The sequence below is a fragment of the Mirounga leonina genome, unplaced genomic scaffold (assembly GCF_011800145.1).
Source record: "Mirounga leonina isolate KUSES-001 unplaced genomic scaffold, KU_Mleo_1.0 Mir_173, whole genome shotgun sequence".
NCBI classification, from domain to species: domain Eukaryota; kingdom Metazoa; phylum Chordata; class Mammalia; order Carnivora; family Phocidae; genus Mirounga; species Mirounga leonina.
The window spans coordinates 33,447,919-33,462,416 of NW_023270447.1; the positions used below are offsets into that span (position 1 = coordinate 33,447,919).

The following is a 14,498-nucleotide window of genomic DNA, read 5'->3' on the forward strand; positions in this document are numbered from 1 at the left end:
CTCAATGGTGAAGGGCTAAAAGCTTTTCCTGTATGATCAGGAACAAGACAAGGATTCCTACTATGGTCACTTCTATTCAATATAATAGTGGAAGTCCCACCAGAGAAATTCAGCAAGAAAAATAAATAAATAAATAAATAAATAAATAAATAAATAAATAAATGGCATCCAAATCAGAGAGAAAGAAGTAAAATTTGTCTCTCTAGAAAACCCTAAAACCCTACCAAAATCTGTTAGAAAAAATAAATAGTTCAATAGAGATGCTCCATACAAAATGAACATACAAAAGCCAGTTGTATAAAAATCTGAAGATACAAATAAATGCAAAGATATCCCCTGTTCATGGATTGGAAGAATTAAAGTTCTTAAAATGTCCATACTACCCAAATAAGTATACAAATTCAGTGTAATCCCTATCAAAATTCCAATAGCAACAGAAATAGAAAAGAAAAAAAAAAACCAACTTATATGGAAACCACAAAAGAGCCCAGATAGTACACACTTTAGCAGCACATAAACTAAAATTAGAATGGTACAGAGAAGATTAGCATTCCCCTGTGCAAGAATGACATACAAATTTGTGAAGCCATTCAGATTTTTAATTATTGAATCACTATATTGTACACCTGAAACTAATACAACACTATATGTTAACTATACTGGAATTAAAAAAAAAAAAAAAAAAGAGCCCAGAAGCTAAAGCAATCTTCAGCAAGAACAACAAAGTTGGAGGCATCACACTTACTGATTTCAAATTATATTACAAAGTGATAAAAATCAAAACATATGGTACTAGTTTAAAAACAGATATTTAGACCATTGGGACAGAATAAAGAGCCCAGAAATAAACCCATTCATATGTATTCAACTAATCTTTGACAACGTTGCCAAGAATATACAATGTGGAAAGGATAGCCTCTTCAATAAATGATGTCGAGAAAACTAGATATCCACATGAAAAAAAAAAAAAGGATGCTTATTTTATGCTACACACAAAAATCAACTGAAAATGGATTAAAGACTTAAATGTAAGACCTGAAAACCATAAAATTCCTAGATGAAAACATAGGGGAAAACCACCTTGACAATGCTCTTGGCAATGATTTTTTTTTCCCCTTTTTGGATGTGACACCAAAAGCACAGAAAACAAAAACAAAAATAAATGAGGGGGACTGTATGAAACTTAAAAGTTTTTGTGTAACAAAAGAAACAAGTAACAAAATGAAAAGGCAACTATGGAATGGGAGATAATATCTTCAAAACATATATCTCATAAGAGATTAATATCTAAAATACATAAAAAACTTGTACAACTAAATAGCAAAATATCCAAATATGCCAATACAAAAATAGGCAAAAGACCTGAAGAGACATTTTTATAAAGAAGACACATAAATAGCCAACATGTGCATAAAAGATGCTCAACATCACTAATAATAAGAAAAACTCAAATCAAAATTACAGTGAGATGTTACTTCATGCCTGTTAGTATGGCTATTACCAAAAATCAAAAAAGTAAGTGTTGGCAAGGATATGGAGAAAAGGGAACCCTTGTATGCTGTTGGTGGGAATGTAAACTGGAACAGCAATTATAGAAAACAGCATGGAGTTTCCTCATAAAATTAAAAATTGTAACTATCCTATGATCCAGCGATCTCACAGATGGGTACACAGCCAAAGGAAATAGAGTTGCTCTCTCAAACTGGTATCCACACTCCCAGTTCACTGCAGCATTATTCACATTAGCCAAGATACAGAAGCAACTTAAGTGCTCATCGACAGATATATGAAATATGATATACATATGTAATGAAGCAGTATTCAGCCTTTAAAAAAAAGGAAATCCTGCTGTATGTGACAACATGGATGTACCTAGAAGACACTATGCTAAGTGAATTAAGTCAGGCACAGAAAGACAAATATTGCATGATCTCACTTTTACATGGGCTTCAAAAAAAAAAAAAAAAACAAACCAAACTCACAGTAACAGAGAGTGGAGTGGTGGTTACAGGGGCTGAGGGGTTGGAAGAAATAGGAAGATGTCATTCAGAGGATAAAAACTCTTGGCTAGAAGATGAATAAGTTCTGGAGACCTAATGTTATAACATGATGACTATAGTTAATAATAATGTATTATACACTTCAAATTTGCTAAAAGAGATCTCAAGTTGTTTCCTCACAAAAAAATTGTAACTATGTGAGGTGATGAATATGTTAATTAGCTTGACTATGGTAATCATTAAACAATGCATATGTATATTCAAAACATCATGTTGTGCTACTTAAATATATACAATTTTTATTTGTCAATAATACCTTAATAAAGCTGGAAAAAAACCCCTGCATAGCAGGACCTGCAGTGGGAGCTCACTTAGCCTGTCCCAAATTGACTGCTTCTAATGTAGCAAAACAGAGACTTGGTGACATATTGCTCAAACATCTGTAGCTGGTAGGTACATTTTCAGAACTTCACTTTTGATTTAAAAGCATGCTTTCCAAAAATCAATCATATTTCATCCCAAACTGATAATGTTAGTTATCTTGTTATTTTATGTATATAATTTATATACCAATAAAAATTAATGAAATATAAGTAGAAAAAAGTAGTAAACAATTTATCAATATTCTATATTTAGAATACTTTGCATGTATCTGTAAATTCTTACTTTATTCAAAAGAAACTAAAGCAATAAATTGTATCTGACCCATTACAAGCAAGAAGGAGGTTTCTGAAGACCAACCTGGCGACTTGCATTTAAAGAAAAGCTTTGGCCTCATATTTAAAATGTGATGAATAAATATGTATTTATATGTGAAATTAAAACAAAGTATTCAACTATGGTACGTATTTTTAACATGAGTTCTTTCTTTTGCCATTGTTTTTTCTTTTCTTTTTTTTTTTTAAGATTTTATTTATTTATTTGAGACAGAAAGCATGAGAGGGAGGAGGGTCAGAGGGAGAAGCAGACTCCCTGCCGAGCAGGGAGCCCGATGCGGGACTCGATCCCGGGACTCCAGGATCATGACCTGAGCCGAAGGCAGTCGCTTAACCAACTGAGCCACCCAGGCGCCCTGCCATTGTTTTTTCAATTAACCAATTAAATTTGGGTCCTGATCACTTAAGATAAGAGGGCTTTCCAATGTCTGTACAATGCATTACCTAAGCTGCCAGGAATAATGCTGGGCTAACAGCATAGCCCTCAGCTATCTACCTCTCTGGAGATTTCCCTTGGCTAATGAGAGCTGCCCTGCCACTAGAATCTAATGGCTGGTTATTTTGCCAGTATAAAAGCCCAACCTCCTCATTCCAATTTGGAAAACTCTCAAAGGTCATTCCAGTTTCAGAGCTCTCTATGGGGCTGACTGAGCTTTTATTGAGACTGCATTACAGTCCAATTTCTCCCCCACTCAGTCCTGCTTCCTCCCCTTCCCTATTGGTGTTGATTCTGAGGGCATGCTCCAATAAACATCGTGATGCCTAAGGTCAATGTGAGTAGACTTTCCGTGAGTCCTGCAATAGGCTTCTACAGTGCCTTCACTTTAATCTGGCTTTCAAAGAGCATCTAACCACTAGCAATCAGCCTGAGTATCAGTGTCAAAGTTGAAGATCTGACTTAAAAACAATGCAGAGATACAGTCCCCTCTTTCTCTTTTCCACTTCCCAATCCTCTTTCCATGTCTCCTTTCTGTGAAAGCCCACAAAAATAGATATCTGATATCCTATTTCAGTATAATTTTCATTATATCTCATAAAATATACCATATCATTATAATTAATAGCTATAATATGATAATAGTCGCTGCTGCAATAAATGGACCCAAAATTTATGTTTCCAACCCAGTAGAAGTTCATTTCTTGCTCATTTATCAATAATCACCCGGTAAACAAGATGGCATGGAGCCTTCTTCCACACAGTTGTTTAGAAGTTTCTGCTATTTTCACCAAATGTTTTCTCAAAGAGCTGGCTTTATTCCATTCAAAGGACAGAAGAAAAGTGTATGGAGGAAGAGCTATGGAGGTTTTTGGAGGCCACACTTGAAAATAGTGTGCCTCACTTCCATTGAATGTTCAGTTGTGAAGCCAAACCAAACTGCAAGCAAGACTGGGAAATGCAGTCTTCCTGAACATCCAGGAAGGACAAAAGAATATAGATTTTGGTGAGCAGCTCTGCCACACTAGGGTCATCCAAAAGTTTCATCTCCTAGGACACAATGGGTAAATTTTCTGCGTACAAGACTTTTTCTGAGACTTGTAACTGATCTGTGAATTTGAACTCTCCTTCTGTTAGACCCTTTCTGTATATGAGCATTTAATGTGACTGATGCTATTGATTTTTATGTTCTTACAATTTATATACAAAGAACAACATATACTTAATGTTCATAACTTGATGGATTTGGGCATATGTAAATACAACATGGTATCATCACCACAATCAAGGTAATAGACTTATCCAACACTTCTCAGAGTTTCCTAAATATGACACCAAAAGCAAGGCAACAAAAGCAAAAAGAGACAAGTGGGACTACATCAAACTAAAAAGTTTTTTCATGGCAAAGGAAACAATCAACAGAATGAAAAGCAACCTACAGAATGGGAGAAAATATTTGCAAACCATATATCTGATAAGAGACTAATTTCCTTTTTTAAAAAGTTTTATTTATTTATTTGACAGAGAGAGAGACAGCTAGAGAGGGAACACAGCAGGGGGAATGGGAGAGGGAGAGAGAAGCAGGCTCCCCACTGAGCAGGGAGCCCCTGACCCTGGGATCAGGACCTGAGCTGAAGGCAGAAGCTTAAGGACTGAGCCACCCAGGCACCCCATAATTTCCAAAAATATGTAAGGAATTCCTATATCTTAATAGCAAGGAAAACTAGTAATCCATTAAAAACTCGGCAAAGGACTTGAACAGACATTTCTCCAAAGAACACATACATATAGCCAAAGCATGCACAATATCATTAATTATTAGGGAAATGCAAATTAAAATCACAATGAGATGTCACCTCACACCTGCTAGGATAGTTATTATTAAAAAAAGTGTTGGTGAGGTTGTGAAAAAATTACAACCCCTATACACTGTTGGCAGAAATATAAAACGGTACAGCAGTTATGTAAAACACTACGGACATTCCTCAAAACATTAAAAATGGAAATACAAAATGATCCAGCAATACCACTTCTGATTGTTTAAAAACAATTGAAATCAGGATCTCAAACAGATATTAGCACTCCCATGTTTATTGCAGCATTATTTACAATAGCCAATATATAGGAACAACCTGAGTCCATTGAGAATGAATAGATAAAGAAAATGTGGTAATGAATACAGTAGAATATTATTTAGCCTCAAAAAAATTCTGCCATTTGCAACAACATTCATGAACATGGAGGACATCATGCTAAGTGAAATAAGCATCACAGAAGGACAAGTAACTCCATGATTCCTTTTATGTGAGTATCTAAAATAGTCAAACTTTTATAAGCAGAGAATACAATAGTGGTTGCTGGGGGCTGTTGGGTGGGGAAAGTAGGGAGTTGTTCAATGAGTATAAAGTTTCAGTTATGCTAGTTGAATAAGTTCTAGAAATTATGCTAGTTGAATAAATTCTAGAAACCTGCTGTACAACATACTGTCTATAGTTAATAATACAGTATTGTACACTTCAAAATTTTTTAAGAGAATAGATCTCATTGTTAAATATTCTTACCAAACACAAGACAAAACAAAGGGAATGTGTATGGATTTTATAGACAGTCATATCTTTAACAGAAGTCCTATATACATTTCCAAAGAAATATACAATCACACATTATTAGCACATTTATGATGGAAAATGGACATAGAACCTGCATATATCAATGCCAGTCATGGTACCAGGATCTTCAGCTACATTTATTCCTCACAACAACATAAAAAGTAAATCCTGTTATTATGATTATGTTAGAAAGAAATTTAGGGTTAGAGATAATCACCCCACCCCCACACAAGGCCAGCTAAATAGTAAACAGCAAAATTGAGATTCAAACCTAAATTTTCTTGCATCCAGAGCATACTTATACTTCTAATCAATAGGTATACTGCCTCATGCCTGGTGTCTGCTAGAAACCGGAATAGAAATTATGAATAATCATGCTCAATTCTACCACAGCATCTTAGTAGAAGTAGGGTCTTTGCTAAACCTATAACACAAAAGCTTTGGGTTTAAGATTTTAGTGCTCTATGTTCATCCCTAGGCACTCTCCCAACTTTCACTTTGCCCTCTGGCAAATCATTTATGTGCTTCAGTCTTCATGTCTAATACTGAAATGATAATTCTGTAATCCCACTCAAGGAGTTTCTATCAGGAATAGTAACAAACACTGGCTGAAGATCAGTATGAATTATGTTTAAAGAAAAGCCCTATAAAGCTGAGATGTGATATAGATATTTAGATACACTGTGAAATATATGACTTTGTGAATGTGTTAGGTCTTTTAAAGTCAATTTTTCACACAGGAAAACAAATCTTTTGGTCCACAGTCTAGATTTAATGTATCTCTAGCCAAGTAAGTCTTTTCAGAAATGTTTCTCTTTCTTACCATGTCCATAGATGTTCAATGGGTTACTTAGGTTTTTGTTTCTTGTACATTATGACAGATTTCATTTAATCCTGTCCACAGATTAATAAGGCAAAGAAGACAGTTCTATAGCCAAAGAGTGAATTCAAAATGGAAACATAGAGAATTGCAAGTTATAAAATTAGTTAGAAAGTTTGGAAAACTTTCTGAATGTGAAGAAAATTAGATTTTTTAAAAGAGTTTATTTATTTGAGAGAAAGCGCACATTTGCACATGAGCCAGGGAGAGGGGTAGAGGAAGAGAGAGAAACAGATTCCCCATTGAGCACAAAGTCCAATGCTGGCTCCATACCAGGACCCTGAGATCATGACCTGAGCCGAAGGCAGATGCTTAACTGACTGAGCCACCCAGGCACCCTAGATTTTTCTTTATATGTCATTTGGTACATCTTTAACTTAATATATTTATATGTCAATATCAGCAAATGATTCAATTTAATACAATATAAAAAATATTGGCTTTCCACTCCATAGATGACATACAAGTCTCACCATAAAAGAGCCACAGCTTCCCTCTCCAGCATCTTTCCAAATCCCCTTATTTTAAACTTGAAAGTTTAGAAAGAACTTGTATTTTCCCACATATACCATGATGTTTCTTATACTATTTCTCCCACCCTGAATGTTCCCATATCCAATAGAGTGACTTAGTTTCCTCACCTATTAAATGAGGATAAAAATATCACCTATCTTGTGGGGTTATTATGAGAATATAAAGAGATAATCAATGTAAAGTGTTTAGAAAATGGCACATTGAAAACACTCAATAAAAATTGTTTTCACAAATAAGGAGCTTAATCTGTGTTATATTTTACTTCCCAATAGTTTAGCCAATGACATGCTGTTGGTACAGAAATCTGCTGTATCAAAAAATGGCTTTTGGAAGGCAGCTATGCTCACCACTATACCACCAATGCAAAAAATGACTTTTGAAATTGCTAAAGTCTACTTATTTGATATACAACTGTAAAATATTGGGCTCACACTAGCAACCTGATAAAATAACAAGATAAACAGGATTACACACATATACACTGATAAATTATCTAAACATAAAACAAACCTCAATGTTCTGGCATAAAGGTGCAAAGCCAGTAAGCATCTAAACACATAAGGTCATCACTAGTCAGCACACCTCAGGTTAGAGGCTGCTACATTTATGGTGACAAATAACTTGACATATTTCACAAAATCAATAATTTAAGAGGTTCTTTATTTCTGTGTTTTGCCTCTCTAAAGAACAGGACCACACTCTGTCTCTTTCCACATCTGATACCTTTCAGAAGGAATAAAACTGAGTCTTAATTTAAAATGAGTGATATAGTACAGAGTTTTAGACCATATATCTCTTGAAAGCTGTCAGTTTCCTTTCACCACTTTTCCTATATTCCAAAAACAAGTTTAAATTAAACATAGATCAACAATAAATCTGCCACTTGCTGTCTTATTTATGGCACTTTTAGAAGAGATACTGATGTTCTTTTATAAGCCAAGATGGACACTTTCTGATACCTTCAGAATTAAAATTAAAACATCTAAATATTTTATAGAATTTTATTGGCCATGAGATGTCTACTATTTTACTGATCTTAGTATTATTCTTTCATGTGTCCCCCATATAAGGTATAGGGAAGCATGTTCTGTACAGTATAAGGGAGAAGAGCCTCAGTTTTCATGGCCCAAACTTGATAAGTATAAAACTATAATGTCATTTGAGAACTTAAAAGGAGAGAAAGCTACAGTAGAGGATGCTTTATCCAAATACCTAGGACCTGATCTATTCCAGATATATAGTACCTCTAAAAATTTAGATGATTTAAAAAAAAGTGGAATGATAAAAGAATTAGAATATATAGCATGATAAAGATTATAATAATAAAATTGCAGTTGTGCATTTATATTTAAAAGCAACATATACACACATGACCATTTATTACCTGAAAATGTTTACCTTCAAAATTGTATAAATGACCAAGAGCCTTTACAACTCACTACAATTATTCATTACTATTTGTACTACCTGACCATATTGTGGTGTTTGAGTCTTTGTGACACCAATATGAGATTATCTGCTGTATGTGCCCATTTTTTACTTTTTGAATAGGTACATCTATTTTGATTCTCTATGCCTACTTCACCACTGCATGCTGGGTGTGTGGGAGGCAAACAACTTGTCCCTTTATTGCACATGAACCCATCTGAGATAAATCATAGTAGAGGCATCAAACTCAAGAATTCTCATCCACACTTGAACCTGATTTATTTGATGAGATCCTGGAGTTGGAGCATGATGTGGGAATAGAACATGGCTTATTTTGAATATGGGATTAAAGTAAATGAACAAAAAAAGATCCATAGTTGTAATATCACAGAAATGGACAATCTGGTTTAAAAATGTTTAAAAGTTGTAAAAGGCCAAAAATGGCTGTGAAAATTTAAATAGTAATTTAAAAAAAGATTAGCACATTTATACCCCTGGATATCAAAACTCATTATAAAGTTTCAGCAATGAAAGCAGAGTGCTTTTCACATACAACAAACAAACTGAACAGTAGGATAGAATAAAGTGTCTAAAAATAGACCATCCATATTCAGGCACTTAATTTTTGGCATAAAGCAAGATAGAACAAACGGAAGTTCAAAATATGCTGGTAGATTTAACTCTAAATATACAACACAAGTGGATTAATATTTAAAACGATGAATTTCTGGGTAGGATAAAATAAAATTCAATTATATGCTATTTATAAGAGACATCTCTAAAGTAAAACATTTATAAAGGCTTATAGTAAAAGGAAAGAAAAAGATATGCCCAATAAATTCTAAGCAAGAGAGGTTGATATGGGTATATTTATATGAGAAAAATTAGACTTCATGGATAAAGTAAAGCATTGCTGGAGATAAAGAAGGTTAATTTGTTGTAATGAAAGGATTGATTCCCACAGGAAATTATAATCATGTTATATTTGTGCATATTTAGTAACATAGTATCAAACTATATTAGGAAAAAATGTAGAGTTAAAACAAGAAACAGATCTACAATCAATGGTAGATTTTTAACACATAGTTAATAACATAAGCCAAAAAAAACCCCGCAAAAGTATATAAAAGATATGAAGGACACAAACATTTGACCTAATTGGCATATACAACATAAATTAATAAACAATAGCAGAATGCATATTCATTTCAAGAACACACAGAACTTTCACAAAATTGATCATATCCTGGCCCATATAGCAACACTCAATACATTTCAAATACTGGGAAACAATGACAAAGCTCTCTGACCACAGTGTGAATTAACTTTAAAATCAATAAGAAAAGGATAAATAAAAAATACTAAATTTATAAAGTTGGAAGCCTACTTCTAAATAACTTGTGGGTCAAAAAGAATTCAGAGTGGAATAAGAAAATAGTTTGAACTGAATATTACAAAATATTACATATATTTTTTATTTTTTATTTTTATTTTTTCTATTTTATTCCTATCATATTTACATTATTTTTTATTTTTTCTATTTTGTTACTATCATATTTACATTTTTATTTTTATTTTTATTTTTTCTATTTTATTACTATCATATTTACATTTTTATTTTTTATTTTTATTTTTTCTATTTTATTACTATCATATTTACATTTTAACTTTTAATTTTTAATTTTAATTTTTTTCTATTCTATTACTATCATATTCACATTTTCATTTTTTATTTTTATTTTTTCTATTTTATTACTATCATATTTACACAAAATATTACATACAGAAGCTTGAACAATATAGCCAAAATAGAACTTTGAAATATATAGACTTAAAAGTGATTAGAAAAAAAAGGCTAAAAATTAATGAGCTAAGCACTGTATCCACCTTAAGAAACTAGAAAAAAAAATAGCAAAAGTAACTCAAATAAATTCAAAGATAAGAAAAGATAGGTAAGAGCAGTTAGAACCTAACCTTCTTAAATTATTCCAGTTAAAGAGGGAAGAATGCTTTATGAGGACAGCAATATCCTGATAACAAACAAGACAAAGACACCACAAAATTATGGACCAATATCCCTGATGAACATAGGTACAAAAATCTTCAACAAAAATGGAAACCAAGTTAAACAATACAATAAAAGGGTCATATACCATAATTAAGTGGGATTTATTCCAGGATGCAAAAATGGTTCAACATCTGAAAATCAATCAATGTTATATACCACATTAACAAAAAGAAGGATATTTTTGCATCCATGTTCATCAAGGATATTGGTCTGTAATTCTCCTTTTTGATGGGGTCTTTGGTTTTGGGATCAAGGCCTCATAAAACGAGTTTGGAAGTTTTCCTTCCATTTCTATTTTTTGGAACAGTTTCAGAAGAATAGGTATTAATTCTTCTTGAAATGTTTGGTAGAATTCCCCTGGGAAGCCACCTGGCCCTGGGCTCTTGTTTGTTGGGAGATTTTTGATGACTGCTTCAATTTCCTTAGTGGTTATAGTTCTGTTCAGGTTTTCTATTTCTTCCTGGTTCAGTTTTGGTAGTTTATACATCTCTAGGAATGTATGCATTTCTTCCAGATTATTTAATTTGCTGGCATATAGTTGCTCATAATATGTTCTTATATTTGTTTGTATTTCTTTGGTGTTGGTTGTGATCTCTCCTCTTTCATTCATGATTTTGTTGATTTGGGTCCTTTCTCTTTTCTTTTTGATAAGTCTGGCCAGGAGTTTATCAATCTTGTTAATTCTTTCAAAGAACCAGCTCCTAGTTTCATTGATCTGTTCTACTGTTCTTTTGGTTTCTATTTCATTCATTTCTGCTCTGATCTTTATTATTTCTCTTCTCCTGCTGGGAGTCCTTATTTGCTGTTCTTTCTCCAGCTCCTTTAGGTGTAGGGTTAGATTGTGTATTTGGGACCTTTCTTGTTTCTTGAGAAAGGCCTGTATTGCTATATACTTTCCTCTTAGGACTGCCTTTGCTGTATCCCAAAAATTTTGAACAGTTGTGTTTTCATTTTCATTGGTTTCCATGATTTTTTTTAATTCTTCTTTAATTTCCTGGTTGACCCATTCATTCTTCAGTAGGATGCTCTTTAGCCTCATGTATTTGAGTTCTTTCTGACTTTCCTCTTGTGATTGAGTTCTAGTTTCAAAGCACTGTGGTCCAAAAATATGCAGGGAATGATCCCAATCTTTTGGTACCGGTTGAGACCTGATTTGTGACCTAGGATGTGATCTATTCTGGAGAATGTTCTATGCGCACTAGAGAAGAATGTGAATTCTGTTTCTTTGGGATGGAATGTTCTGAATATATCTGTGAAGTCCATTTGGTCCAGTGTGTCATTTAAACTCTTTATTTCCTTGATCTTTTGCTTAGATGATCTGTCCATTTCAGTGAGGGGGGTGTTAAAGTCCCCCACTATTATTGTATTGTTGTCAATGTGTTTCTTTGCTTTTGTTATTAATTGGCTTATATAATTGGCTGCTCCCATGTTAGGGGCATAGATATTTACAATTGTTAGATCTTCTTGTTGGATAGACCCTTTAAGTATGATACAGTGTCCTTCCTCATCTCTTATTATAGTCTTTAGTTTAAAATTTAATTTCTGTGATATAAATATTGCCACCCCAGCTTTCTTCTGGTGTCCATTAGCATGGTAAATGGTTTTCCACCCCCTCACTTTCAATCTGGGGGTGTCTTTGGGTCTAAAATGAGTCTCTTGCAGATAGCATATCGATGGTTCTTGTTTTTTAATCCAATCTGATAGCCTGTGTCTTTTGATTGGGGCATTGAGCCCATTTACATTCAGGGTAACTATTGAAAGATATGAATTTAGTGCCATTGTATTGCCTGTAAGGTGACTGTTACTGTATATTGTCTGTGTTCCTTTCTGGGCTATGTTACTTTTAGGCTCTCTCTTTGCTTAGAGGACCCCTTTCAATATTTCTTGTAGGGCTGGTTTCGTGTTTGCAAATTCCTTTAGTTTTTGTTGTCCTGGAGGCTTTTTAATCTCTCCTTCTATTTTCAATGACAGCCTAACCGGATATAGTATTCTTGACTGCATATTTTTCTCATTTAGTGCTCTGAGTATATCATGCCAGTCCTTTCTGAATATGGATGTAAAAATTTTCACCAAAATACTAGCCAATAGGATACAACAGTACATTAAAAGGATTGTTCACCAGGACCAAGTGGGATTTATCCCTGGGCTGCAAGGTTGGTTCAACATCCACAAATCAATCAATGTGATACAATACATTAATAAAAGAAAGAACAAGAACCATATGATCCTCTCAATAGATGCAGAAAAAGCATTTGACAAAGTACAGCATCCTTTCTTGATCAAGACTCTTCAGAGTATAGGGATAAAAGCCATCTATGAAAAACCCACAGTGAATATCATTCTCAATGGGGAAAAACTGCGAGCTTTTCCCCTAAGGTCAGGAATGCAGCAGGGATGTCCACTATCACCACTGCTATTCAACATAGTATTAGAAGTCCTAGCCACAGCAATTAGAAAACAAAAAGAAACAAAAGGCATCCAAATCAGCAAAGAAGAAGTCAAACTCTCACTCTTTGCAGATGATATGATACTTCATCTGGAAAACCCAAAAGACTCCACCCCAAAACTGCTAGAACTCATACAGCAATTCAGTCAAGTGGCAGGATATAAAATCAATGCACAGAAATCAGTGGCATTCCCATACACCAACAACAAGACAGAAGAAAGAGAAATTAAGGAGTCGATCCCATTTATAATTGCACCCAAAACCATAAGATACCTAGGAATAAGTCTAACCAAAGAGGCAAAGGATCTGTACTCAGAAAACTATAAAATACTCATGAAAGAGATTGAGGAAGACACAAAGAAATGGAAAAACATTCCATGCTCATGGATTGGAAGAACAAATATTGTGAAGATGTCAATGCTACCTAGAGCAATCTACACATTCAATGCAATCCCCATCAAAATACCATCCACTTTTTTCAAAGAAATGGAACAAATAATCCTAAAATTTGTATGGAACCAGAAAAGACCCCGCATAGCCAGAGGAATGTTGAAAAGGAAAAGCAAAGCTGGTGGCATCACAATTTCAGACTTCCAGGTCTATTACAAAGCTGTCATCATCAAGATAGTATGGTACTGGCACAAAAACAGACACATAGATCAATGGAACAGAATAGAGAGTCCAGAAATGGACCCTCAACTCTATGGTCAACTAATCTTGGACAAAGCAGGAAAGAATGTCCAATGGAACAAAGACAGTCTCTTCAACAAATGGTGTTGGGAAAATTGGACAGCCACATGCAGAAGAATGAAACTGGACCATTTCCTTACACCACACACACAAATAGACTCTAAATGGTTGAAAGACCTCAATGTGAGACAGGAGTCCATCAAAATCCTAAAGGAGAACATAGGCAGCAACCTCTTTGACCTCAGCCACAGCAACTTCTTCCTAGAAACATCACCAAAGGCAAGGGAAGCAAGTGCAAAATGAACTATTGGGACTTCATCAAGATAAAAAGCTTTTGCACAGCAAAAGAAACAGTCAACAAAACCAAAAGACAACCAACAGAATGGGAGAAGATATTTGCAAATGACATATCAGATAAAGGGCTAGTAACCAAAATCTATAAAGAACTTAACAAAATCAACACCCAAAGAACAAATGATCCAATCAAGAAATGGGCAGAAGACATGAACAGACATTTTTCCAAAGAAGACATCCAAATGGCAACAGACACATGAAAAAGTGCTCAACATCGCTCAGCATCAGGGAAGTCCAAATCAAAACCTCAGTGAGATATCACCTCACACCAGTCAGAATGGCTAAAATTAACAAATCAGGAATTGACAGATGTTGGCGGGGATGCGGAGAAAGGGGA

General features: G+C 34.2%; 1 protein-coding gene and 1 non-coding gene across 5 annotated transcripts in view; one reads left to right on the plus strand and one right to left on the minus strand.

The window, feature by feature from the left end:
- The window catches only part of LOC118019268 (serine/threonine-protein kinase TNNI3K), a 306,409-nt gene that overhangs the window by 226,760 nt on the left and 65,151 nt on the right, over positions 1-14,498 (minus strand). The window lies entirely within an intron of this gene.
- On the plus strand, positions 495-600 carry LOC118020433. Its single transcript, XR_004681874.1, has one exon. It is a non-coding gene; the product is annotated as a U6 spliceosomal RNA (small nuclear RNA).